We start from the raw sequence: 27,738 nt of genomic DNA, 5'->3' as shown, positions 1-27,738 counted from the left end.
AACATGTTTACATTGCCAAAGCAAGTGAACGAGATAATACAAAAAGTGAAGTAAACATTACAGGCACAAAAGTTCCAAAAGAATAAAGACATTACAAATGTCATATTATGTGCAAATAGTTAAAGAACAAAAGAGAAAATAAATATGGGTTATATTTACAATGGTGTTTAGCAACAGGTCACAAATCTTGCTGCTGTGATGGCACACTGTGGTATTTCACCAAATAGATATGGGAGCCAGGTCTCTCTCTCTCTATTCCCCACCCCCTCTCTCCCTCTCTCTATACTATGTTTACAGTGAGGGAAAAAAGTATTTGATCCCCTGCTGATTTTGTACGTTTGCCCACTTACAAAGAAATTATCAGTCTATAATTTTAATGGTAGGTTTATTTGAACAGTGAGAGACAGAATAACAACAAAAAAATCCAGAAAAACGCATGTCAAAAATGTTATAAAATGATATGCATTTTAATGAGGGAAATAAGTATTTGACCCCTCTGCAAAACATGACTTAGTACTTGGTGGCAAAACCCTTGTTGGCAATCACAGAGGTCAGACGTTTCTTGTAGTTGGCCACCAGGTTTGCACACATCTCAGGAGGGATTTTGTCCCACTCCTCTTTGCAGATCTTCTCCAAGTCATTAAGGTTTCGAGGCTGACGTTTGGCAACTCGAACCTTCAGCTCCCTCCACAGATTTTCTATGGGATTAAGGTCTGGAGACTGGCTAGGCCACTCCAGGACCTTAATGTGCTTCTTCTTGAGCCACTCCTTTGTTGCCTTGGCCGTGTGTTTTGGGTCATTGTCATGCTGGAATACCCATCCACGACCCATTTTCAATGCCCTGGTTGAGGGAAGGAGGTTCTCACCCAAGATTTGACGGTACATGGCCCCGTCCATCGTCCCTTTGATGCGGTGAAGTTGTCCTGTCCCCTTAGCAGAAAAACACCCCCAAAGCATAATGTTTCCACCTCCATGTTTGACAGTGGGGATGTTGTTCTTGGGGTCATAGGCAGCATTCCTCCTCCTGCTCCGAACACGGCGAGTTGAGTTGATGCCAAAGAGCTCCATTTTGGTCTCATCTGACCACAACACTTTCACCCAGTTGTCCTCTGAATCATTCAGATGTTCATTGGCAAACTTCAGACGGGCATGTATATGTGCTTTCTTGAGCAGGGGGACCTTGCGGGCGCTGCAGGATTTCAGTCCTTCACGGCGTAGTGTGTTACCAATTGTTTTCTTGGTGACTATGGTCCCAGCTGCCTTGATATCATTGACAAGATCCTCCCGTGTAGTTCTGGGCTGATTCCTCACCGTTCTCATGATCATTGCAACTCCACGAGGTAAGATCTTGCATGGAGCCCCAGGCTGAGGGAGATTGACAGTTCTTTTGTGTTTCTTCCATTTGCGAATAATCGCACCAACTGTTGTCACCTTCTCACCAAGCTGCTTGGCGATGGTTTTGTAGCCCATTCCAGCCTTGTGTAGGTCTACAATCTTGTCCCTGACATCCTTGGAGAGCTCTTTGGTCTTGGCCATGGTGGAGAGTTTGGAATCTGATTGATTGATTGCTTCTGTGGACAGGTGTCTTTTATACAGGTAACAAACTGAGATTAGGAGCACTGCCTTTAAGAGTGTGCTCCTAATCTCAGCTCGTTACCTGTATAAAAGACACCTGGGAGCCAGAAATCTTTCTGATTGAGAGGGGGTCAAATACTTATTTCCCTCATTAAAATGCAAATCAATTTATAACATTTTTGACATGCGTTTTTCTGGATTTTTTTGTTGTTATTCTGTCTCTCACTGTTCAAATAAACCTACCATTAAAATTATAGACTGATAATTTCTTTGTCAGTGGGCAAACGTACAAAATCAGCAGGGAATCAAATACTTTTTTCCCTCACTGTATATTCCCCACCCTCTCTCTCTCTCTCTCTCTCTATTCCCCACCCCCTCTCTCTCTATTCCCCACCCTCTCTCTCTCTATTCCCCACCCTCTCTCTCTCTCTCTATTCCCCACCCTCTCTCTCTCTCTATTCCCCACCCCCTCTCTCTCTCTATTCCCCACCCTCTCTCTCTCTCTATTCCCCACCCTCTCTCTCTCTATTCCCCACCCTCTCTCTCTCTCTATTCCCCACCCTCTCTCTCTCTCTATTCCCCACCCTCTCTCTCTCTGTTCCCCGCCCCTCTCTCTCTATTTCCCGCCCTCTCTCTCTCTCTATTCCCCGCCCTCTCTCTCTCTCTATTCCCCGCCCTCTCTCTCTCTCTCTCTATTCCCCGCCCTCTCTCTCTTTCTCTCTCTATTCCCTACCCTCTCTCTCTCTCTCTCTATTCCCCGCCCTCTCTCTCTCTCTCTCTCTCTATTTCCCACCCTCTCTCTCTATTCCCCACCCTCTCTCTCTCTCTCTCTATTCCCCACCCTCTGTCTCTCTCTCTATATATATTCCCCACCCTCTGTCTCTGTCTCTATATTCCCCACCCTCTGTGTCTCTCTCTCTCTCTATTCCTGCCCTCTCTCTCAGCAGGTGTGCTTCACTCTCCACTCTAAACTGTATAATTAATAGGAGTCTAGGGTGAAGGTGTGTAACTTCAATGGGAGCCTAGAGTAGAAGTCTAGGGTGCTTTAAAAGCAGGTGGAGCTCAGGCTAAGAGCTAGTGTGAAGAGGGTTAGGACAGCGATTCAGTCTGAGGAGCATGGAGTGGCTCAACCACTCAGAGGAATGACTACCTGACCGATATCCTTCTGTACAGTTCAAGTTGCTGTCATGGTAGCCATACACCACGGTGATGAGTGGTGGCTATGGCTGCTGCGGTGTGTTTCAGAGTACATGAATATCTCTCAGCAGAAAGATTCATATTTAGCTCATGTCTTTACATCTGACTTTGTGTATTTTATGCTTTACATCCACAATTCTGCCTCTCACTACCGATGTGACCCCTTCATCCTTCTATCCAACCTCTGCCCCTGCCTCTCTCTTTCTCCCTCTCCTCTCTGTCTAACACCCTCTCTTCCTCTCCCTCCCTCTACCATCTCACTCCCTCCTATCATGCAGTCCAGTCAAAGGCTCTCTCCCTCTGTGTTTCCACATTATTGATTTCTCTCTGGTCTCAGACAGACCCCCAGGGAGTCCCAGCTTTGAGCGGAACAGACCAGAGAATAAAGCTAGAGTCAAAATATGAAAAGGAATCGTCGGGATGGAGTGGCAATAACGCTCTCTCTTCCCATCCTACCTCAGCGCCTCAGCATTACCCCTAGCCCCTCAGCATTACCCCTAGCCCCTCAGCCTTACCCCTAGCCCTCTCAGCCTTACCCCTAGCCCCTCAGCATTACCCCTAGCCCCTCAGCCTTACCCCTAGCCCCTCAGCCTTACCCCTAGCCCCTCAGCCTTACCCCTAGCCCCTCAGCATTACCCCTAGCCCCTCAGCCTTACCCCTAGCCCCTCAGCCTTACCCCTAGCCCCTCAGTCTTACCCCTAGCCCCTCAGCCTTACCCCTAGCCCCTCAGCCTTACCCCTAGCCCCTCAGCCTTACCCCTAGCCCCTCAGCCTTACCCCTAGCCCCTCAGCATTACCCTAGCCCCTCAGCCTTACCCCTAGCCCCTCAGCCTTACCCCTAGCCCCTCAGCCTTACCCCTAGCCCCTCAGCCTTACCCCTAGCCCCTCAGCCTTACCCCTAGCCCCTCAGCCTTACCCCTAGCCCCTCAGCCTTACCTCTAGCCCCTCAGCCTTACCCCTAGCCCCTCAGCCTTACCCCTAGCCCCTCAGCATTACCCCTAGCCCCTCAGCCTTACCCCTAGCCCCTCAGCCTTACCCCTAGCCCCTCAGCCTTACCCCTAGCCCCTCAGCCTTACCTCTAGCCCCTCAGCCTTACCTCTAGCCCCTCAGCCTTACCCTAGCCCCTCAGTCTTACCCCTAGCCCCTCAGCCTTACCCCTAGCCCCTCAGCCTTACCCCTAGCCCCTCAGCCTTACCTCTAGCCCCTCAGCCTTACCCCCTAGCCCCTCAGCCCTACCCCTAGCCCCTCAGCCTTACCCCTAGCCCCTCAGCCTTACCCCTAGCCCCTCAGTCTTACCCCTAGCCCCTCAGCCTTACCCCTAGCCCCTCAGCCTTACCCCTAGCCCCTCAGCCTTACCTCTAGCCCCTCAGCCTTACCCCTAGCCCCTCAGCTTTACCCCTAGCCCCTCAGCCTTACCCCTAGCCCCTCAGCCCTACCCCTAGCCCCTCAGCCTTACCCCTAGCCCCTCAGCCTTACCCCTGCATTTGTATAGACAGATCAGCTATGAAATGCGCTGGAGTGTTTGCAAACACATCTCAGGGTCCATTTCTAGGACAGGCACACATGTGGCCATAGCTGGAAATCCCATGTGACCAGCCTCAACCAATCAGGGACTCGGTAGACATGGCAACCTGTCAACCAGACGTGGGTTAATTTGCATGGTCATCCATTGTCTGTAAAATACAATATGGTGGCATGGGAACACCCCAGCCCTAGAGACAGTGGGAGAGGAGAGAGAGGTGTAAAATACAATATGGTGGCATGGGAACACCCCAGCCCTAGAGACAGTGGGAGAGGAGAGAGGGGTGTAAAATACAATATGGTGGCATGGGAACACCCCAGCCCTAGAGACAGTGGGAGAGGAGAGAGGGGTGGTGATTTCATTAGGAAAGGAAAGATGTCTCACAATGCTATTGACAGGTCACCGTGTGCACACACCACAACAGCCAATTAGATTTATTCATGACACATCACCTCACACCACCAATCAATGTACTGGATGTACTGGACGCATACCAACCGTCAAATTAATTCCTAGGACATGTCACCACCAATCATTTTACACCCCTCTCTCATGCACCACACTCGCATATATACAAGGGTACAGACGCGCGAACGCTCACACACCACCCCCTGGTGTGATATTTATGAAGCATTCACACCCCATTGTGACAGCAGCACAGTTGTGCCCATCATCATGCCAGAGACAGCTGAGGACAGGAGAGGAGAGAGGAGGAGAGGAGAGAGGGCCTAGTGGAGAGGAGGCCTAATAAAGAGGAGAGGAGAGGAGGAGAGGAGAGAGGGCCTAGTGGAGAGGAGAGAGGGCCTAGTGGAGAGGAGAGAGGGCCTAATAAAGAGGAGAGGAGAGGAGGAGAGGAGAGAGGGCCTAGTGGAGAGGAGAGAGGGCCTAATAAAGAGGAGAGGAGAGGAGGAGAGGAGAGAGGGCCTAGTGGAGAGGAAAGAGGGCCTAGTGGAGAGGAAAGAGGGCCTAGTGGAGAGGAGAGAGGGCCTAATAAAGAGGGCAGAGGGCCTAGTAAAGAGTAGAGGAGAGAGGGCCTAGTAAAGAGGGGAGGAGAGGAGAGAGGGCCTAGTAAAGAGGAGAGGGCCTAGTAAAGAGGAGAGGGAGCCTAGTAAAGAGGAGAGGAGAGAGGGCCTAGTAAAGAGGAGAGGGCCTAGTAAAGAGGAGAGGAGAGAGGGCCTAGTAAAGAGGAGAGGGAGCCTAGTAAAGAGGAGAGGAGAGAGGGCCTAGTAAAGAGGAGAGGGAGCCTAGTAAAGAGGAGAGGAGAGAGGGCCTAGTAAAGAGGAGAGGAGAGAAGAGGAGAGAGGGCCTAGTAAAGAGGAGAGGAGAGAAGAGGAGAGAGGGCCTAGTAAAGAGGAGAGGAGAGAAGAGGAGAGATGGCCTAGTAAAGAGGAGAGAAGAGGAGAGTAAAGAGGAGAGAACAGATGTCGGTGTGGGACCCATGCTCTTCTGCACCCTGACATCATCAATAATGGACGGCCCAGCCCTGTATGTGTTTGTCCCAGAGACTGGGGGCCAGCAGGAGGAGTACTCATCACTTATGGAGCTGTAGATGCCCAGGTTCCAGCTCTGCACAGGTTAACACACACACACACACACACACACACACACACACACACACACACACCAAAACCTCTACGGAAGCTGCGCAGAACAGTATGTTTGCTGTTTGAACTGGATGGCCTTTATGTTATGCTGTACAGTGTAATATAGACTAACTGTTCAGTTAACTGCTGTCTGTAAAGCCCATGTCTTCCTCTCTGAGCTAGCGCAAACCAGCCAGCCAGCCAGCCTTGTGCTGTAATGCCTGATCATACCCAGACATCAGCATTAGCTCTAAATCCCCTCAGTGCCCCTCCAGCTGAAATCAAATCTAAATGTATTCATCACATGCTTCGTGAAGAACAGGTGTAGACTAACAGTGAAATGCTGACTTACGGGTTATTATCCAAAAATGCTGAGTTCAAAATAAAGATAAAAAAAAGAATAAATACACAGTGAATAACGAATAACAATAATGAGTAAAAAATAACGATGTGCAGGGGACGAGGTAATAACTTGTCTATATACAGGGATACCAGTACCGAGTCGATGTGCAGGGGACGAGGTAATAACATGGCTATATACAGGGATACCAGTACCGAGTCGATGTGCAGGGGACGAGGTAATAACATGGCTATATACAGGGATACCAGTACCGAGTCGATGTGCAGGGGTATGAGGTAATAACTTGTCTATATACAGAGATACCAGTACCGAGTCGATGTGCAGGGGACGAGGTAATAACATGGCTATATACAGGGATACCAGTACCGAGTCGATGTGCAGGGGACGAGGTAATAACATGGCTATATACAGGGAGTACCAGTACCGAGTCAATGTGCAGGGGACGAGGTAATAACATGGCTATAAACAGGGATACCAGTACCGAGTCGATGTGCAGGGGACGAGGTAATAACATGGTTATATACAGGGATACCAGTACCGAGTCGATGTGCAGGGGACGAGGTAATAACATGGCTATATACAGGGAGTACCAGTACCGAGTCCATGTGCAGGGGACGAGGTAATAACATGGCTATATACAGGGAGTACCAGTACCGAGTCGATGTGCAGGGGACGAGGTAATAACATGTCTATATACAGAGATACCAGTACCGAGTCGATGTGCAGGGGACGAGGTAATAACATGGCTATATACAGGAGTACCAGTACCGAGTCGATGTGCAGGGGACGAGGTAATAACATGGCTATATACAGAGATACCAGTACCGAGTCGATGTGTAGGGGACGAGGTAATAACATGGCTATATACAGAGATACCAGTACCGAGTCGATGTGCAGGGGACGAGGTAATAACATGGCTATATACAGGAGTACCAGTACCGAGTCGATGTGCAGGGGACGAGGTAATAACATGGCTATATACAGAGATACCAGTACCGAGTCGATGTGCAGGGGACGAGGTAATAACATGGCTATATAAAGAGATACCAGTACCGAGTCGAGGTAATAACATGGCTATATACAGGGACTACCAGTACCGAGTCAATGTGCAGGGGACGAGGTAATAACATGGCTATATACAGAGATACCAGTACCGAGTTGATATGCAGGGGACGAGGTAATAACATGGCTATATACAGAGAGTACCAGTACCGAGTTGATATGCAGGGGACGAGGTAATAACATGGCTATATACAGAGAGTACCAGTACCGAGTTGATATGCAGGGGACGAGGTAATAACATGGCTATATACAGAGAGTACCAGTACCGAGTTGATATGCAGGGGACGAGGTAATAACATGGCTATATACAGCGATACCAGTACCGAGTTGATATGCAGGGGACGAGGTAATAACATGGCGATATACAGAGATACCAGTACCGAGTTGATATGCAGGGGACGAGGTAATAACATGGCTATATACAGAGATACCAGTACCGAGTCGATGTGTAGGGGACGAGGTAATAATATGGCTATATACAGAGATACCAGTACCGAGTCGATGTGCAGGGGACGAGGTAATAACATGGTTATATACAGGGATACCAGTACCGAGTTGATATGCAGGGGACGAGGTAAAAACATGGCTATATACAGAGATACCAGTACCGAGTCAATGTGCAGGGGACGAGGTAATAACATGGCTATATACAGGGATACCAGTACCGAGTTGATATGCAGGGGATGAGGAAATAAAATGGCTATATACAGAGATACCAGTACCGAATCGATGTGCAGGGGACGAGGTAATAACATGGCTATATACAGGGATACCAGTACCGAGTTGATATGCAGGGGACGAGGAAATAACATAGCTATATACAGGGAGTACCAGTACTGAGTCGATGTGCAGGGGACGAGGTAATAACATGTCTATATACAGGGACTACCAGTACCGAGTCGATGTGCAGGGGACGAGGTAATAACATGGCTATATACAGGGAGTACCAGTACCGAGTCGATGTGCAGGGGACGAGGTAATAACATGGCTATATACAGGGAGTACCAGTACCGAGTCGATGTGCAGGGGACGAGGTAATAACATGGCTATATACAGAGAGTACCAGTACTGAGTCGATGTGCAGGGGACGAGGTAATAACATGGCTATATACAGAGATACCAGTACCGAGTCAATGTGCAGGGGACGAGGTAATAATATGGCTATATACAGGGATACCAGTACCGAGTTGATATGCAGGGGACGAGGTAATAACATGGCTATATACAGAGAGTACCAGTACCGAGTCGATGTGCAGCGAACGAGGTAATAACATGGCTATATACAGAGATACCAGTACCGAGTTGATATGCAGGGGACGAGGTAATAACATGGCTATATACAGAGAGTACCAGTACCGAGTCGATATGCAGGGGACGAGGTAATAACATGGCTATATACAGGGAGTACCAGTACCGAGTCGATGTGCAGGGGACGAGGTAATAACATGGCTATATACAGGGAGTACCAGTACCGAGTCGATGTGCAGGGGACGAGGTAATAACATGTCTATATACAGAGATACCAGTACCGAGTCGATGTGCAGGGGACGAGGTAATAACATGGCTATATACAGGAGTACCAGTACCGAGTCGATGTGCAGGGGACGAGGTAATAACATGGCTATATACAGAGATACCAGTACCGAGTCGATGTGTAGGGGACGAGGTAATAACATGGCTATATACAGAGATACCAGTACCGAGTCGATGTGCAGGGGACGAGGTAATAACATGGCTATATACAGGAGTACCAGTACCGAGTCGATGTGCAGGCGACGAGGTAATAACATGGCTATATACAGAGAGTACCAGTACCGAGTCGATGTCCAGGGGACGAGGTAATAACATGGCTATATACAGAGATACCAGTACCGAGTCAATGTGCAGGGGACGAGGTAATAACATGGCTATATACAGGGAGTACCAGTACCGAGTTGATATGCAGGGGACGAGGTAATAACATGGCTATATACAGAGAGTACCAGTACCGAGTTGATATGCAGGGGACGAGGTAATAACATGGCTATATACAGAGAGTACCAGTACCGAGTTGATATGCAGGGGACGAGGTAATAACATGGCTATATACAGCGATACCAGTACCGAGTTGATATGCAGGGGACGAGGTAATAACATGGCTATATACAGAGATACCAGTACCGAGTCGATGTGTAGGGGACGAGGTAATAATATGAATATATACAGAGATACCAGTACCGAGTCGATGTGCAGGGGACGAGGTAATAACATGGTTATATACAGGGATACCAGTACCGAGTTGATATGCAGGGGACGAGGTAATAACATGGCTATATACAGAGATACCAGTACCGAGTCAATGTGCAGGGGACGAGGTAATAACATGGCTATATACAGGGATACCAGTACCGAGTTGATATGCAGGGGATGAGGTAATAACATGGCTATATACAGAGATACCAGTACCGAATCGATGTGCAGGGGACGAGGTAATAACATGGCTATATACAGGGATACCAGTACCGAGTTGATATGCAGGGGACGAGGTAATAACATAGCTATATACAGGGAGTACCAGTACTGAGTCGATGTGCAGGGGACGAGGTAATAACATGTCTATATACAGGGACTACCAGTACCGAGTCGATGTGCAGGGGACGAGGTAATAACATGGCTATATGCAGGGAGTACCAGTACCGAGTCGATGTGCAGGGGACGAGGTAATAACATGGCTATATACAGGGAATACCAGTACCGAGTCGATGTGCAGGGGACGAGGTAATAACATGGCTATATACAGAGAGTACCAGTACTGAGTCGATGTGCAGGGGACGAGGTAATAACATGGCTATATACAGAGATACCAGTACCGAGTTGATATGCAGGGGACGAGGTAATAACATGGCTATATACAGAGATACCAGTACCGAGTCGATGTGTAAGGGACGAGGTAATAATATGGCTATATACAGAGATACCAGTACCGAGTCGATGTGCAGGGGACGAGGTAATAACATGGTTATATACAGGGATACCAGTACCGAGTTGATATGCAGGGGACGAGGTAATAACATGGCTATATACAGAGATACCAGTACCGAGTCAATGTGCAGGGGACGAGGTAATAACATGGCTATATACAGGGATACCAGTACCGAGTTGATATGCAGGGGATGAGGTAATAACATGGCTATATACAGAGATACCAGTACCGAATCGATGTGCAGGGGACGAGGTAATAACATGGCTATATACAGGGATACCAGTACCGAGTTGATATGCAGGGGACGAGGTAATAACATAGCTATATACAGGGAGTACCAGTACTGAGTCGATGTGCAGGGGACGAGGTAATAACATGTCTATATACAGGGACTACCAGTACCGAGTCGATGTGCAGGGGACGAGGTAATAACATGGCTATATGCAGGGAGTACCAGTACCGAGTCGATGTGCAGGGGACGAGGTAATAACATGGCTATATACAGGGAGTACCAGTACCGAGTCGATGTGCAGGGGACGAGGTAATAACATGGCTATATACAGAGAGTACCAGTACTGAGTCGATGTGCAGGGGACGAGGTAACACCATGGCTATATACAGAGATACCAGTACCGAGTCAATGTGCAGGGGACGAGGTAATAATATGGCTATATACAGAGAGTACCAGTACCGAGTCGATGTGCAGGGAACGAGGTAATAACATGGCTATATACAGAGATACCAGTACCGAGTTGATATGCAGGGGACGAGGTAATAACATGGCTATATACAGAGAGTACCAGTACCGAGTTGATATGCAGGGGACGAGGTAATAACATGGCTATATACAGGGAGTACCAGTACCGAGTCGATGTGCAGGGGACGAGGTAATAACATGGCTATATACAGGGAGTACCAGTACCGAGTCGATGTGCAGGGGACGAGGTAATAACATGGCTATATACAGAGATACCAGTACCGATTCTATGTGCAGGGGACGAGGTAATAACATGGCTATATACAGAGATACCAGTACCGAGTCGATGTGCAGTGGACGAGGTAATAACATGGCTATATACAGAGATACCAGTACCGAGTCGATGTGCAGGGGACGAGGTAATAACATGTCTATATACAGAGATACCAGTACCGAGTCGATGTGCAGGGGACGAGGTAATAACATGGCTATATACAGGAGTACCAGTACCGAGTCGATGTGCAGGGGACGAGGTAATAACATGGCTATATACAGCGATACCAGTACCGAGTTGATATGCAGGGGACGAGGTAATAACATGGCTATATACAGAGATACCAGTACCGAGTCGATGTGTAGGGGACGAGGTAATAATATGGCTATATACAGAGATACCAGTACCGAGTCGATGTGCAGGGGACGAGGTAATAACATGGTTATATACAGGGATACCAGTACCGAGTTGATATGCAGGGGACGAGGTAATAACATGGCTATATACAGAGATACCTGTACCGAGTCAATGTGCAGGGGACGAGGTAATAACGTGGCTATATACAGGGATACCAGTACCGAGTTGATATGCAGGGGATGAGGTAATAACATGGCTATATACAGAGATACCAGTACCGAATCGATGTGCAGGGGAAGAGGTAATAACATGGCTATATACAGGGAGTACCAGTACTGAGTCGATGTGCAGGGGACGAGGTAATAACATGTCTATATACAGGGACTACCAGTACCGAGTCGATGTGCAGGGGACGAGGTAATAACATGGCTATATACAGGGAGTACCAGTACCGAGTCGATGTGCAGGGGACGAGGTAATAACATGGCTATATACAGGGAGTACCAGTACCGAGTCGATGTGCAGGGGACGAGGTAATAACATGGCTATATACAGAGAGTACCAGTACTGAGTCGATGTGCAGGGGACGAGGTAATAACATGGCTATATACAGAGATACCAGTACCGAGTCGATGTGCAGGGGACGAGGTAATAATATGGCTATATACAGAGATACCAGTACCGAGTCAATGTGCAGGGGACGAGGTAATAACATGGCTATATACAGGAGTACCAGTACTGAGTCAATGTGCAGGGGACGAGGTAATAACATGGATATATACAGGGATACCAGTACCGAGTCGATGTGCAGGGGACGAGGTAATAACATGGCTATATACAAGAGTACCAGTACCGAGTCGATGTGCAGGGGACGAGGTAATAACATGGCTATATACAGAGATACCAGTACCGAGTCGATGTGTAGGGGACGAGGTAATAACATGGCTATATACAGAGATACCAGTACCGAGTCGATGTGCAGGGGACGAGGTAATAACATGGCTATATACAGGAGTACCAGTACCGAGTCGATGTGCAGGGGACGAGGTAATAACATGGCTATATACAGAGAGTACCAGTACCGAGTCGATGTCCAGGGGACGAGGTAATAACATGGCTATATACAGAGATACCAGTACCGAGTCAATGTGCAGGGGACGAGGTAATAACATGGCTATATACAGGGAGTACCAGTACCGAGTTGATATGCAGGGGACGAGGAAATAACATGGCTATATACAGAGAGTACCAGTACCGAGTTGATATGCAGGGGACGAGGTAATAACATGGCTATATACAGAGAGTACCAGTACCGAGTTGATATGCAGGGGACGAGGTAATAACATGGCTATATACAGCGATACCAGTACCGAGTTGATATGGAGGGGACGAGATAATAACATGGCTATATACAGAGATACCAGTACCGAGTCGATGTGTAGGGGACGAGGTAATAATATGGCTATATACAGAGATACCAGTACCGAGTCGATGTGCAGGGGACGAGGTAATAACATGGTTATATACAGGGATACCAGTACCGAGTTGATATGCAGGGGACGAGGTAATAACATGGCTATATACAGAGATACCAGTACCGAGTCAATGTGCAGGGGACGAGGTAATAACATGGCTATATACAGGGATACCAGTACCGAGTTGATATGCAGGGGATGAGGTAATAACATGGCTATATACAGAGATACCAGTACCGAATCGATGTGCAGGGGACGAGGTAATAACATGGCTATATACAGGGATACCAGTACCGAGTTGATATGCAGGGGACGAGGTAATAACATAGCTATATACAGGGAGTACCAGTACTGAGTCGATGTGCAGGGGACGAGGTAATAACATGTCTATATACAGGGACTACCAGTACCGAGTCGATGTGCAGGGGACGAGGTAATAACATGGTTATATACAGGGATACCAGTACCGAGTTGATATGCAGGGGACGAGGTAATAACATGGCTATATACAGGGAATACCAGTACCGAGTCGATGTGCAGGGGACGAGGTAATAACATGGCTATATACAGAGAGTACCAGTACTGAGTCGATGTGCAGGGGACGAGGTAATAACATGGCTATATACAGAGATACCAGTAACGAGTTGATATGCAGGGGACGAGGTAATAACATGGCTATATACAGAGATACCAGTACCGAGTCGATGTGCAGGGGACGAGGTAATAACATGTCTATATACAGGGACTACCAGTACCGAGTCGATGTGCAGGGGACAAGGTAATAACATGGCTATATGCAGGGAGTACCAGTACCGAGTCGATGTGCAGGGGACGAGGTAATAACATGGCTATATACAGGGAGTACCAGTACCGAGTCGATGTGCAGGGGACGAGGTAATAACATGGCTATATACAGAGATTACCAGTACTGAGTCGATGTGCAGGGGACGAGGTAACACCATGGCTATATACAGAGATACCAGTACCGAGTCAATGTGCAGGGGACGAGGTAATAATATGGCTATATACAGAGAGTACCAGTACCGAGTCGATGTGCAGGGAACGAGGTAATAACATGGCTATATACAGAGATACCAGTACCGAGTTGATATGCAGGGGACGAGGTAATAACATGGCTATATACAGAGAGTACCAGTACCGAGTTGATATGCAGGGGACGAGGTAATAACATGGCTATATACAGGGAGTACCAGTACCGAGTCGATGTGCAGGGGACGAGGTAATAACATGGCTATATACAGGGAGTACCAGTACCGAGTCGATGTGCAGGGGACGAGGTAATAACATGGCTATATACAGAGATACCAGTACCGATTCTATGTGCAGGGGACGAGGTAATAACATGGCTATATACAGAGATACCAGTACCGAGTCGATGTGCAGTGGACGAGGTAATAACATGTCTATATACAGAGATACCAGTACCGAGTCGATGTGCAGGGGACGAGGTAATAACATGGCTATATACAGGAGTACCAGTACCGAGTCGATGTGCAGGGGACGAGGTAATAACATGGCTATATACAGCGATACCAGTACCGAGTTGATATGCAGGGGACGAGGTAATAACATGGCTATATATAGAGATACCAGTACCGAGTCGATGTGTAGGGGACGAGGTAATAATATGGCTATATACAGAGATACCAGTACCGAGTCGATGTGCAGGGGACGAGGTAATAACATGGTTATATACAGGGATACCAGTACCGAGTCAATGTGCAGGGGACGAGGTAATAACGTGGCTATATACAGGGATACCAGTACCGAGTTGATATGCAGGGGATGAGGTAATAACATGGCTATATACAGAGATACCAGTACCGAATCGATGTGCAGGGGAAGAGGTAATAACATGGCTATATACAGGGAGTACCAGTACTGAGTCGATGTGCAGGGGACGAGGTAATAACATGTCTATATACAGGGACTACCAGTACCGAGTCAATGTGCAGGGGACGAGGTAATAACGTGGCTATATACAGGGATACCAGTACCGAGTTGATATGCAGGGGATGAGGTAATAACATGGCTATATACAGAGATACCAGTACCGAATCGATGTGCAGGGGAAGAGGTAATAACATGGCTATATACAGGGAGTACCAGTACTGAGTCGATGTGCAGGGGACGAGGTAATAACATGTCTATATACAGGGATACCAGTACCGAGTTGATATGCAGGGGATGAGGTAATAACATGGCTATATACAGAGATACCAGTACCGAATCGATGTGCAGGGGAAGAGGTAATAACATGGCTATATACAGGGAGTACCAGTACTGAGTCGATGTGCAGGGGACGAGGTAATAACATGTCTATATACAGGGACTACCAGTACCGAGTCGATGTGCAGGGGACGAGGTAATAACATGGCTATATACAGAGAGTACCAGTACTGAGTCGATGTGCAGGGGACGAGGTAATAACATGGCTATATACAGAGATACCAGTACCGAGTCGATGTGCAGGGGACGAGGTAATAATATGGCTATATACAGAGATACCAGTACCGAGTCAATGTGCAGGGGACGAGGTAATAACATGGCTATATACAGGAGTACCAGTACCGAGTCGATGTGCAGGGGACGAGGTAATAACATGGCTATATACAGAGATACCAGTACCGAGTCGATGTGCAGGGGACGAGGTAATAACATGTCTATATACAGAGAGTACCAGTACCGAGAGGATGTGCAGGGGACGAGGTAATAACATGGCTATATACAGGGATACCAGTACCGAGTCGATGTGCAGGGGACGAGGTAATAACATGGCTATATACAGGGAGTACCAGTACCGAGTCAATGTGCAGGGGACGAGGTAATAACATGGCTATATACAGGGATACCAGTACCGAGTCGATGTGCAGGGGACGAGGTAATAACATGGCTATATACAGGGATACCAGTACCGAGTCGATGTGCAGGGGACGAGGTAATAACATGGCTATATACAGGGAGTACCAGTACCGAGTCCATGTGCAGGGGACGAGGTAATAACATGGCTATATACAGGGAGTACCAGTACCGAGTCGATGTGCAGGGGACGAGGTAATAACATGTCTATATACAGAGATACCAGTACCGAGTCGATGTGCAGGGGACGAGGTAATAACATGGCTATATACAGGAGTACCAGTACCGAGTCGATGTGCAGGGGACGAGGTAATAACATGGCTATATACAGAGATACCAGTACCGAGTCGATGTGTAGGGGACGAGGTAATAACATGGCTATATACAGAGATACCAGTACCGAGTCGATGTGCAGGGGACGAGGTAATAACATGGCTATATACATGAGTACCAGTACCGAGTTGATATGCAGGGGACGAGGTAATAACATGGCTATATACAGAGATACCAGTACCGAATCGATGTGCAGGGGACGAGGTAATAACATGGCTATATACAGGGAGTACCAGTACTGAGTCGATGTGCAGGGGACGAGGTAATAACATGTCTATATACAGGGACTACCAGTACGAGTCGATGTGCAGGGGACGAGGTAATAACATGGCTATATACAGGGAGTACCAGTACCGAGTCGATGTGCAGGGGACGAGGTAATAACATGGCTATATACAGAGAGTACCAGTACTGAGTCGATGTGCAGGGGACGAGGTAATAACATGGCTATATACAGAGATACCAGTACCGAGTCGATGTGCAGGGGACGAGGTAATAATATGGCTATATACAGAGATACCAGTACCGAGTCAATGTGCAGGGGACGAGGTAATAACATGGCTATATACAGGAGTACCAGTACCGAGTCGATGTGCAGGGGACGAGGTAATAACATGGCTATATACAGAGATACCAGTACCGAGTCGATGTGTAGGGGACGAGGTAATAATATGGCTATATACAGAGATACCAGTACCGAGTCGATGTGCAGGGGACGAGGTAATAACATGGTTATATACAGGGATACCAGTACCGAGTTGATATGCAGGGGACGAGGTAATAACATGGCTATATACAGAGATACCAGTACCGAGTCAATGTGCAGGGGACGAGGTAATAACGTGGCTATATACAGGGATACCAGTACCGAGTTGATATGCAGGGGATGAGGTAATAACATGGCTATATACAGAGATACCAGTACCGAATCGATGTGCAGGGGAAGAGGTAATAACATGGCTATATACAGGGAGTACCAGTACTGAGTCGATGTGCAGGGGACGAGGTAATAACATGTCTATATACAGGGACTACCAGTACCGAGTCGATGTGCAGGGGACGAGGTAATAACATGGCTATATACAGGGAGTACCAGTACCGAGTCGATGAGCAGGGGACGAGGTAATAACATGGCTATATACAGGGAGTACCAGTACCGAGTCGATGTGCAGGGGACGAGGTAATAACATGGCTATATACAGAGAGTACCAGTACTGAGTCGATGTGCAGGGGACGAGGTAATAACATGGCTATATACAGAGATACCAGTACCGAGTCGATGTGCAGGGGACGAGGTAATAATATGGCTATATACAGAGATACCAGTACCGAGTCAATGTGCAGGGGACGAGGTAATAACATGGCTATATACAGGAGTACCAGTACCGAGTCGATGTGCAGGGGACGAGGTAATAACATGGCTATATACAGAGATACCAGTACCGAGTCGATGTGCAGGGGACGAGGTAATAACATGTCTATATACAGAGAGTACCAGTACCGAGAGGATGTGCAGGGGACGAGGTAATAACATGGCTATATACAGAGATACCAGTACCGAGTCAATGTGCAGGGGACGAGGTAATAACATGGCTATATACAGGGATACCAGTACCGAGTCGATGTGCAGGGGACGAGGTAATAACATGGCTATATACAGGGAGTACCAGTACCGAGTCAATGTGCAGGGGACGAGGTAATAACATGGCTATATACAGGGATACCAGTACCGAGTCGATGTGCAGGGGACAAGGTAATAACATGGCTATATACAGGGATACCAGTACCGAGTCGATGTGCAGGGGACGAGGTAATAACATGGCTATATACAGGGAGTACCAGTACCGAGTCCATGTGCAGGGGACGAGGTAATAACATGGCTATATACAGGGAGTACCAGTACCGAGTCGATGTGCAGGGGACGAGGTAATAACATGTCTATATACAGAGATACCAGTACCGAGTCGATGTGCAGGGGACGAGGTAATAACATGGCTATATACAGGAGTACCAGTACCGAGTCGATGTGCAGGGGACGAGGTAATAACATGGCTATATACAGAGATACCAGTACCGAGTCGATGTGTAGGGGACGAGGTAATAACATGGCTATATACAGAGATACCAGTACCGAGTCGATGTGCAGGGGACGAGGTAATAACATGGCTATATACATGATTACCAGTACCGAGTCGATGTGCAGGGGACGAGGTAATAACATGGCTATATACAGAGAGTACCAGTACCGAGTCGATGTGCAGGGGACGAGGTAATAACATGGCTATATACAGAGATACCAGTACCGAGTCAATGTGCAGGGGACGAGGTAATAACATGGCTATATACAGGGAGTACCAGTACCGAGTTGATATGCAGGGGACGAGGTAATAACATGGCTATATACAGAGAGTACCAGTACCGAGTTGATATGCAGGGGACGAGGTAATAACATGGCTATATACAGAGAGTACCAGTACCGAGTTGATATGCAGGGGACGAGGTAATAACATGGCTATATACAGCGATACCAGTACCGAGTTGATATGCAGGGGACGAGGTAATAACATGGCTATATACAGAGATACCAGTACCGAGTCGATGTGTAGGGGACGAGGTAATAATATGGCTATATACAGAGATACCAGTACCGAGTCGATGTGCAGGGGACGAGGTAATAACATGGTTATATACAGGGATACCAGTACCGAGTTGATATGCAGGGGACGAGGTAATAACATGGCTATATACAGAGATACCAGTACCGAGTCAATGTGCAGGGGACGAGGTAATAACGTGGCTATATACAGGGATACCAGTACCGAGTTGATATGCAGGGGATGAGGTAATAACATGGCTATATACAGAGATACCAGTACCGAATCGATGTGCAGGGGACGAGGTAATAACATGGCTATATACAGAGAGTACCAGTACTGAGTCGATGTGCAGGGGACGAGGTAATAACATGGCTATATACAGAGATACCAGTACCGAGTCGATGTGCAGGGGACGAGGTAATAATATGGCTATATACAGAGATACCAGTACCGAGTCAATGTGCAGGGGACGAGGTAATAACATGGCTATATACAGGAGTACCAGTACCGAGTCGATGTGCAGGGGACGAGGTAATAACATGGCTATATACAGAGATACCAGTACCGAGTCGATGTGCAGGGGACGAGGTAATAACATGGCTATATACAGGGATACCAGTACCGAGTCGATGTGCAGGGGACAAGGTAATAACATGGCTATATACAGGGATACCAGTACCGAGTCGATGTGCAGGGGACGAGGTAATAACATGGCTATATACAGGGAGTACCAGTACCGAGTCCATGTGCAGGGGACGAGGTAATAACATGGCTATATACAGGGAGTACCAGTACCGAGTCGATGTGCAGGGGACGAGGTAATAACATGTCTATATACAGAGATACCAGTACCGAGTCGATGTGCAGGGGACGAGGTAATAACATGGCTATATACAGGAGTACCAGTACCGAGTCGATGTGCAGGGGACGAGGTAATAACATGGCTATATACAGAGATACCAGTACCGAGTCGATGTGTAGGGGACGAGGTAATAACATGGCTATATACAGAGATACCAGTACCGAGTCGATGTGCAGGGGACGAGGTAATAACATGGCTATATACATGATTACCAGTACCGAGTCGATGTGCAGGGGACGAGGTAATAACATGGCTATATACAGAGAGTACCAGTACCGAGTCGATGTGCAGGGGACGAGGTAATAACATGGCTATATACAGAGATACCAGTACCGAGTCAATGTGCAGGGGACGAGGTAATAACATGGCTATATACAGGGAGTACCAGTACCGAGTTGATATGCAGGGGACGAGGTAATAACATGGCTATATACAGAGAGTACCAGTACCGAGTTGATATGCAGGGGACGAGGTAATAACATGGCTATATACAGAGAGTACCAGTACCGAGTTGATATGCAGGGGACGAGGTAATAACATGGCTATATACAGCGATACCAGTACCGAGTTGATATGCAGGGGACGAGGTAATAACATGGCTATATACAGAGATACCAGTACCGAGTCGATGTGTAGGGGACGAGGTAATAATATGGCTATATACAGAGATACCAGTACCGAGTCGATGTGCAGGGGACGAGGTAATAACATGGTTATATACAGGGATACCAGTACCGAGTTGATATGCAGGGGACGAGGTAATAACATGGCTATATACAGAGATACCAGTACCGAGTCAATGTGCAGGGGACGAGGTAATAACGTGGCTATATACAGGGATACCAGTACCGAGTTGATATGCAGGGGATGAGGTAATAACATGGCTATATACAGAGATACCAGTACCGAATCGATGTGCAGGGGACGAGGTAATAACATGGCTATATACAGGGAGTACCAGTACTGAGTCGATGTGCAGGGGACGAGGTAATAACATGTCTAAATACAGGGACTACCAGTACCGAGTCGATGTGCAGGGGACGAGGTAATAACATGGCTATATACAGGAGTACCAGTACCGAGTCGATGTGCAGGGGACGAGGTAATAACATGGCTATATACAGAGAGTACCAGTACCGAGTTGATATGCAGGGGACGAGGTAATAACATGGCTATATACAGCGATACCAGTACCGAGTTGATATGCAGGGGACGAGGTAATAACATGGCTATATACAGAGATACCAGTACCGAGTCGATGTGTAGGGGACGAGGTAATAATATGGCTATATACAGAGATACCAGTACCGAGTCGATGTGCAGGGGACGAGGTAATAACATGGTTATATACAGGGATACCAGTACCGAGTTGATATGCAGGGGACGAGGTAATAACATGGCTATATACAGAGATACCAGTACCGAGTCAATGTGCAGGGGACGAGGTAATAACGTGGCTATATACAGGGATACCAGTACCGAGTTGATATGCAGGGGATGAGGTAATAACATGGCTATATACAGAGATACCAGTACCGAATCGATGTGCAGGGGACGAGGTAATAACATGGCTATATACAGGGAGTACCAGTACTGAGTCGATGTGCAGGGGACGAGGTAATAACATGTCTAAATACAGGGACTACCAGTACCGAGTCGATGTGCAGGGGACGAGGTAATAACATGGCTATATACAGGAGTACCAGTACCGAGTCGATGTGCAGGGGACGAGGTAATAACATGGCTATATACAGAGACACCAGTACCGAGTCGATGTGCAGGGGACGAGGTAATAACATGTCTATATACAGAGAGTACCAGTACCGAGAGGATGTGCAGGGGACGAGGTAATAACATGGCTATATACAGAGATACCAGTACCGAGTCGATGTGCAGGGGACGAGGTAATAACATGGCTATATACAGCGATACCAGTACCGAGTTGATATGCAGGGGACGAGGTAATAACATGGCTATATACAGAGATACCAGTACCGAGTCGATGTGTAGGTGACGAGGTAATAATATGGCTATATACAGGGAGTACCAGTACTGAGTCGATGTGCAGGGGACGAGGTAATAACATGGCTATATACAGGGAGTACCAGTACTGAGTCGATGTGCAGGGGACGAGGTAATAACATGGCTATATACAGAGATACCAGTACCTAGTCAATGTGCAGGGGACGAGGTAATAATATGGCTATATACAGGGATACCAGTACCGAGTTGATATGCAGGGGACAAGGTAATAACATGGCTATATACAGAGAGTACCAGTACCGAGTCGATGTGCAGGGAACGAGGTAATAACATGGCTATATACAGAGATACCAGTACCGAGTTGATATGCAGGGGACGAGGTAATAACATGGCTATATACAGAGAGTACCAGTACCGAGTCGATATGCAGGGGACGAGGTAATAACATGGCTATATACAGGGAGTACCAGTACCGAGTCGATGTGCAGGGGACGAGGTAATAACATGGATATATACAGGGAGTACCAGTACCGAGTCGATGTGCAGGGGACGAGGTAATAACTTGGCAATATACAGAGATACCAGTACCGATTCTATGCGCAGGGGACGAGGTAATAACATGGCTATATAAAGAGATACCAGTACCGAGTCGATGTGCAGGGGACGAGGTAATAACATGTCTATATACAGAGATACCAGTACCGAGTCGATGTGCAGGGGACGAGGTAATAACATGGCTATATACAGAGATACCAGTACCGAGTCGATGTGCAGGGGACGAGGTAATAACTTGGCTATATACAGAGATACCAGTACCGAGTCGATGTGCAGGGGACGAGGTAATAACATGGCTATATACAGGGAGTACCAGTACCGAGTCGATGTGCAGGGGACGAGGTAATAACATGGCTATATACAGAGATACCAGTACCGAGTCGATGTGCAGGGGACGAAGTAATAACATGGCTATATACAGGGAGTACCAGTACCGAGTCGATGTGCAGGGGACGAGGTAATAACATGGCTATATACAGAGATACCAGTACCGAGTCGATGTGCAGGGGACGAGGTAATAACTTGGCTATATACAGAGAGTACCAGTACCGAGTCGATGTGCAGGGGACGAGGTAATAACTTGGCTATATACAGAGAGTACCAGTACAGAGTCGATGTGCAGGGGACGAGATAATAACATGGCTATATACAGAGATACCAGTACCGAGTCGATGTGCAGGGGACAAGGTAATAACATGGCTATATACAGAGAGTACCTGTACCGAGTCGATATGCAGGGAACGAGGTAATAACTTGTCTATATACAGAGAGTACCAGTACCGAGTCGATGTGCAGGGGACGAGGTAATAACTTGTCTATATACAGAGAGTACCAGTACCGAGTCGATGTGCAGGGGACGAGGTAATAACTTGTCTATATACAGAGAGTACCAGTAACGAGTCGATGTGCAGGGGACGAGGTAATAACTTGGCTATATACAGAGATACCAGTACCGAGTCGATGTGCAGGGGACGAGGTAATAACATGGCTATATACAGAGATACCAGTACCGAGTCGATGTGCAGGGGACGAGGTAATAACATGGCTATATACAGAGATACCAGTACCGAGTCGATGTGCAGGGGACGAGGTAATAACATGGCTATATACAGGGATACCAGTACCGAGTAGATGTGCAGGGGACGAGGTAATAACATGGCTATATACAGAGATACCAGTACCGAGTCGATGTGCAGGGGACGAGGTAATAACATGGCTATATACAGAGATACCAGTACCGAGTCGATGTGCAGGGGACGAGGTAATAACATTGCTATATACAGAGATACCAGTACCGAGTCGATGTGCAGGGGACGAGGTAATAATATGGCTATATACAGGGAGTACCAGTTCCGAGTCGATGTGCAGGGGACGAGGTAATAACATGGCTATATACAGGGAGTACCAGTACCGAGTCGATGTGCAGGGGTATTAGGTAATAACTTGGCTATATACAGGGAGTACCAGTACCGAGTCGATGTGCAGGGGACGAGGTAATAACTTGGCTATATACAGGGAGTATGAGTACCGAGTCGATGTGCAGCGGTATGACGTAATAACTTGGCTATATACAGGGATACCAGTACCGAGTCGATGTGCAGGGGACGAGGTAATAACTTGGCTATATACAGAGATACCAGTACCGAGTCGATGTGCAGGGGACGAGGTAATAATATGGCTATATACAGGGAGTACCAGTACCGAGTCGATGTGCAGGGGACGAGGTAATAACATGGCTATATACAGGGAGTACCAGTACCGAGTCGATGTGCAGGGGTATGAGGTAATAACTTGGCTATATACAGGGAGTACCAGTACCGAGTTGATGTGCAGGGGACGAGGTAATAACTTGGCTATATACAGGGAGTACCAGTACCGAGTCGATGTGCAGCTGTATGACGTAATAACTTGGCTATATACAGGGATACCAGTACCGAGTCGATGTGCAGGGGACGAGGTAATAACTTGGCTATATACAGGGATACCAGTACCGAGTCGATGTGCAGGGGACGAGGTAATAACTTGGCTATATACTGGGATACCAGTACCGAGTCGATGTGCAGGGGACGAGGTAATAACTTGGCTATATACAGGGATACCAGTACCGAGTCGATCTGCAGGGGACGAGGTAATAACTTGGCTATATACAGGGATACCAGTACCGAGTCGATGTGCAGGGGACGAGGTAATAACTTGGCTATATACAGGGATACCAGTACCGAGTCGATGTGCAGGGGACGAGGTAATAACATGGCTATATACAGGGATACCAGTACCGAGTCGATGTGCAGGGGTATGAGGTAATAACTTGGCTATATACAGGGATACCAGTACCGAGTCGATGTGCAGGGGACGAGGTAATAACTTGGCTATATACAGGGATACCAGTACCGAGTCGATGTGCAGGGGACGAGGTAATAACTTGGCTATATACAGGGATACCAGTACCGAGTCGATGTGCAGGGGACGAGGTAATAACTTGGCTATATACAGGGATACCAGTACCGAGTCGATGTGCAGGGGACGAGGTAATAACATGGCTATATACAGGGATACCAGTACCGAGTCGATGTGCAGGGGTATGAGGTAATAACTTGGCTATATACAGGGATACCAGTACCGAGTCGATGTGCAGGGGACGAGGTAATAACATGGCTATATACAGGGATACCAGTACCGAGTCGATGTGCAGGGGACGAGGTAATAACTTGGCTATATACAGGGATACCAGTACCGAGTCGATGTGCAGGGGACGAGGTAATAACATGGCTATATACAGGGATACCAGTACCGGATCGATGTGCAGGGGACGAGGTAATAGCATGGCTATATACAGAGATACCAGTACCGAGTCGATGTGCAGGGGACGAGGTAATAACTTGGCTATATACAGGGATACCAGTACCGAGTCGATGTGCAGGGGACGAGGTAATAACTTGGCTATATACAGGGATACCAGTACCGAGTCGATGTGCAGGGGACAAGGTAATAACTTGGCTATATACAGGGATACCAGTACCGAGTCGATGTGCAGGGGACGAGGTAATAACATGGCTATATACAGGGATACCAGTACCGAGTCGATGTGCAGGGGTATGAGGTAATAACTTGGCTATATACAGGGATACCAGTACCGAGTCGACGTGCAGGGGACGAGGTAATAACATGGCTATATACAGGGAGTACCAGTACCGAGTCGATGTGCAGGGGTATGAGGTAATAACTTGGCTATATACAGGGAGTACCAGTACAGAGACGATGTGCAGGGGACGAGGTAATAACTTGGCTATATACAGGGAGTACCAGTACCGAGTCGATGTGCAGCGGTATGATGTAATAACTTGGCTATATACAGGGATACCAGTACCGAGTCGATGTGCAGGGGACGAGGTAATAACTTGGCAATATACAGGGATACCAGTACCGAGTCGATGTGCAGGGGACGAGGTAATAACATGGCTATATACAGGGATACCAGTACCGAGTAGATGTGCAGGGGACGAGGTAATAACATGGCTATATACAGAGATACCAGTACCGAGTCGATGTGCAGGGGACGAGGTAATAACATGGCTATATACAGAGATACCAGTACCGAGTCGATGTGCAGGGGACGAGGTAATAACTTGGCTATATACAGGGATACCAGTACCGAGTCGATGTGCAGGGGACGAGGTAATAACTTGGCTATATACTGGGATACCAGTACCGAGTCGATGTGCAGGGGACGAGGTAATAACTTGGCTATATACAGGGATACCAGTACCGAGTCGATCTGCAGGGGACGAGGTAATAACTTGGCTATATACAGGGATACCAGTACCGAGTCGATGTGCAGGGGACGAGGTAATAACTTGGCTATATACAGGGATACCAGTACCGAGTCGATGTGCAGGGGACGAGGTAATAACATGGCTATATACAGGGATACCAGTACCGAGTCGATGTGCAGGGGTATGAGGTAATAACTTGGCTATATACAGGGATACCAGTACCGAGTCGATGTGCAGGGGACGAGGTAATAACTTGGCTATATACAGGGATACCAGTACCGAGTCGATGTGCAGGGGACGAGGTAATAACTTGGCTATATACAGGGATACCAGTACCGAGTCGATGTGCAGGGGACGAGGTAATAACTTGGCTATATACAGGGATACCAGTACCGAGTCGATGTGCAGGGGACGAGGTAATAACATGGCTATATACAGGGATACCAGTACCGAGTCGATGTGCAGGGGTATGAGGTAATAACTTGGCTATATACAGGGATACCAGTACCGAGTCGATGTGCAGGGGACGAGGTAATAACATGGCTATATACAGGGATACCAGTACCGAGTCGATGTGCAGGGGACGAGCTAATAACTTGGCTATATACAGGGATACCAGTACCGAGTCGATGTGCAGGGGACGAGGTAATAACATGGCTATATACAGGGATACCAGTACCGGATCGATGTGCAGGGGACGAGGTAATAGCATGGCTATATACAGAGATACCAGTACCGAGTCGATGTGCAGGGGACGAGGTAATAACTTGGCTATATACAGGGATACCAGTACCGAGTCGATGTGCAGGGGACGAGGTAATAACTTGGCTATATACAGGGATACCAGTACCGAGTCGATGTGCAGGGGACAAGGTAATAACTTGGCTATATACAGGGATACCAGTACCGAGTCGATGTGCAGGGGACGAGGTAATAACATGGCTATATACAGGGATACCAGTACCGAGTCGATGTGCAGGGGTATGAGGTAATAACTTGGCTATATACAGGGATACCAGTACCGAGTCGACGTGCAGGGGACGAGGTAATAACATGGCTATATACAGGGAGTACCAGTACCGAGTCGATGTGCAGGGGTATGAGGTAATAACTTGGCTATATACAGGGAGTACCAGTACAGAGACGATGTGCAGGGGACGAGGTAATAACTTGGCTATATACAGGGAGTACCAGTACCGAGTCGATGTGCAGCGGTATGATGTAATAACTTGGCTATATACAGGGATACCAGTACCGAGTCGATGTGCAGGGGACGAGGTAATAACTTGGCAATATACAGGGATACCAGTACCGAGTCGATGTGCAGGGGACGAGGTAATAACATGGCTATATACAGGGATACCAGTACCGAGTAGATGTGCAGGGGACGAGGTAATAACATGGCTATATACAGAGATACCAGTACCGAGTCGATGTGCAGGGGACGAGGTAATAACATGGCTATATACAGAGATACCAGTACCGAGTCGATGTGCAGGGGACGAGGTAATAACATTGCTATATACAGAGATACCAGTACCGAGTCGATGTGCAGGGGACGAGGTAATAATATGGCTATATACAGGGAGTACCAGTTCCGAGTCGATGTGCAGGGGACGAGGTAATAACATGGCTATATACAGGGAGTACCAGTACCGAGTCGATGTGCAGGGGTATTAGGTAATAACTTG

The 27,738-nt window shown here is 47.6% G+C and overlaps 1 protein-coding gene across 3 annotated transcripts in view; it reads right to left on the bottom strand.

The window, feature by feature from the left end:
• The window catches only part of LOC115204148 (guanine nucleotide exchange factor VAV2), a gene marked incomplete in the record, with an annotated part of 246,388 nt that overhangs the window by 47,852 nt on the left and 170,798 nt on the right, over positions 1 to 27,738 (bottom strand).

Source organism: Salmo trutta, chromosome 12, assembly GCF_901001165.1.
Source record: "Salmo trutta chromosome 12, fSalTru1.1, whole genome shotgun sequence".
NCBI classification, from domain to species: domain Eukaryota; kingdom Metazoa; phylum Chordata; class Actinopteri; order Salmoniformes; family Salmonidae; genus Salmo; species Salmo trutta.
Note: the sequence above shows the minus strand (reverse complement) of the source record. Positions and strands in the feature narration are given on the sequence as shown.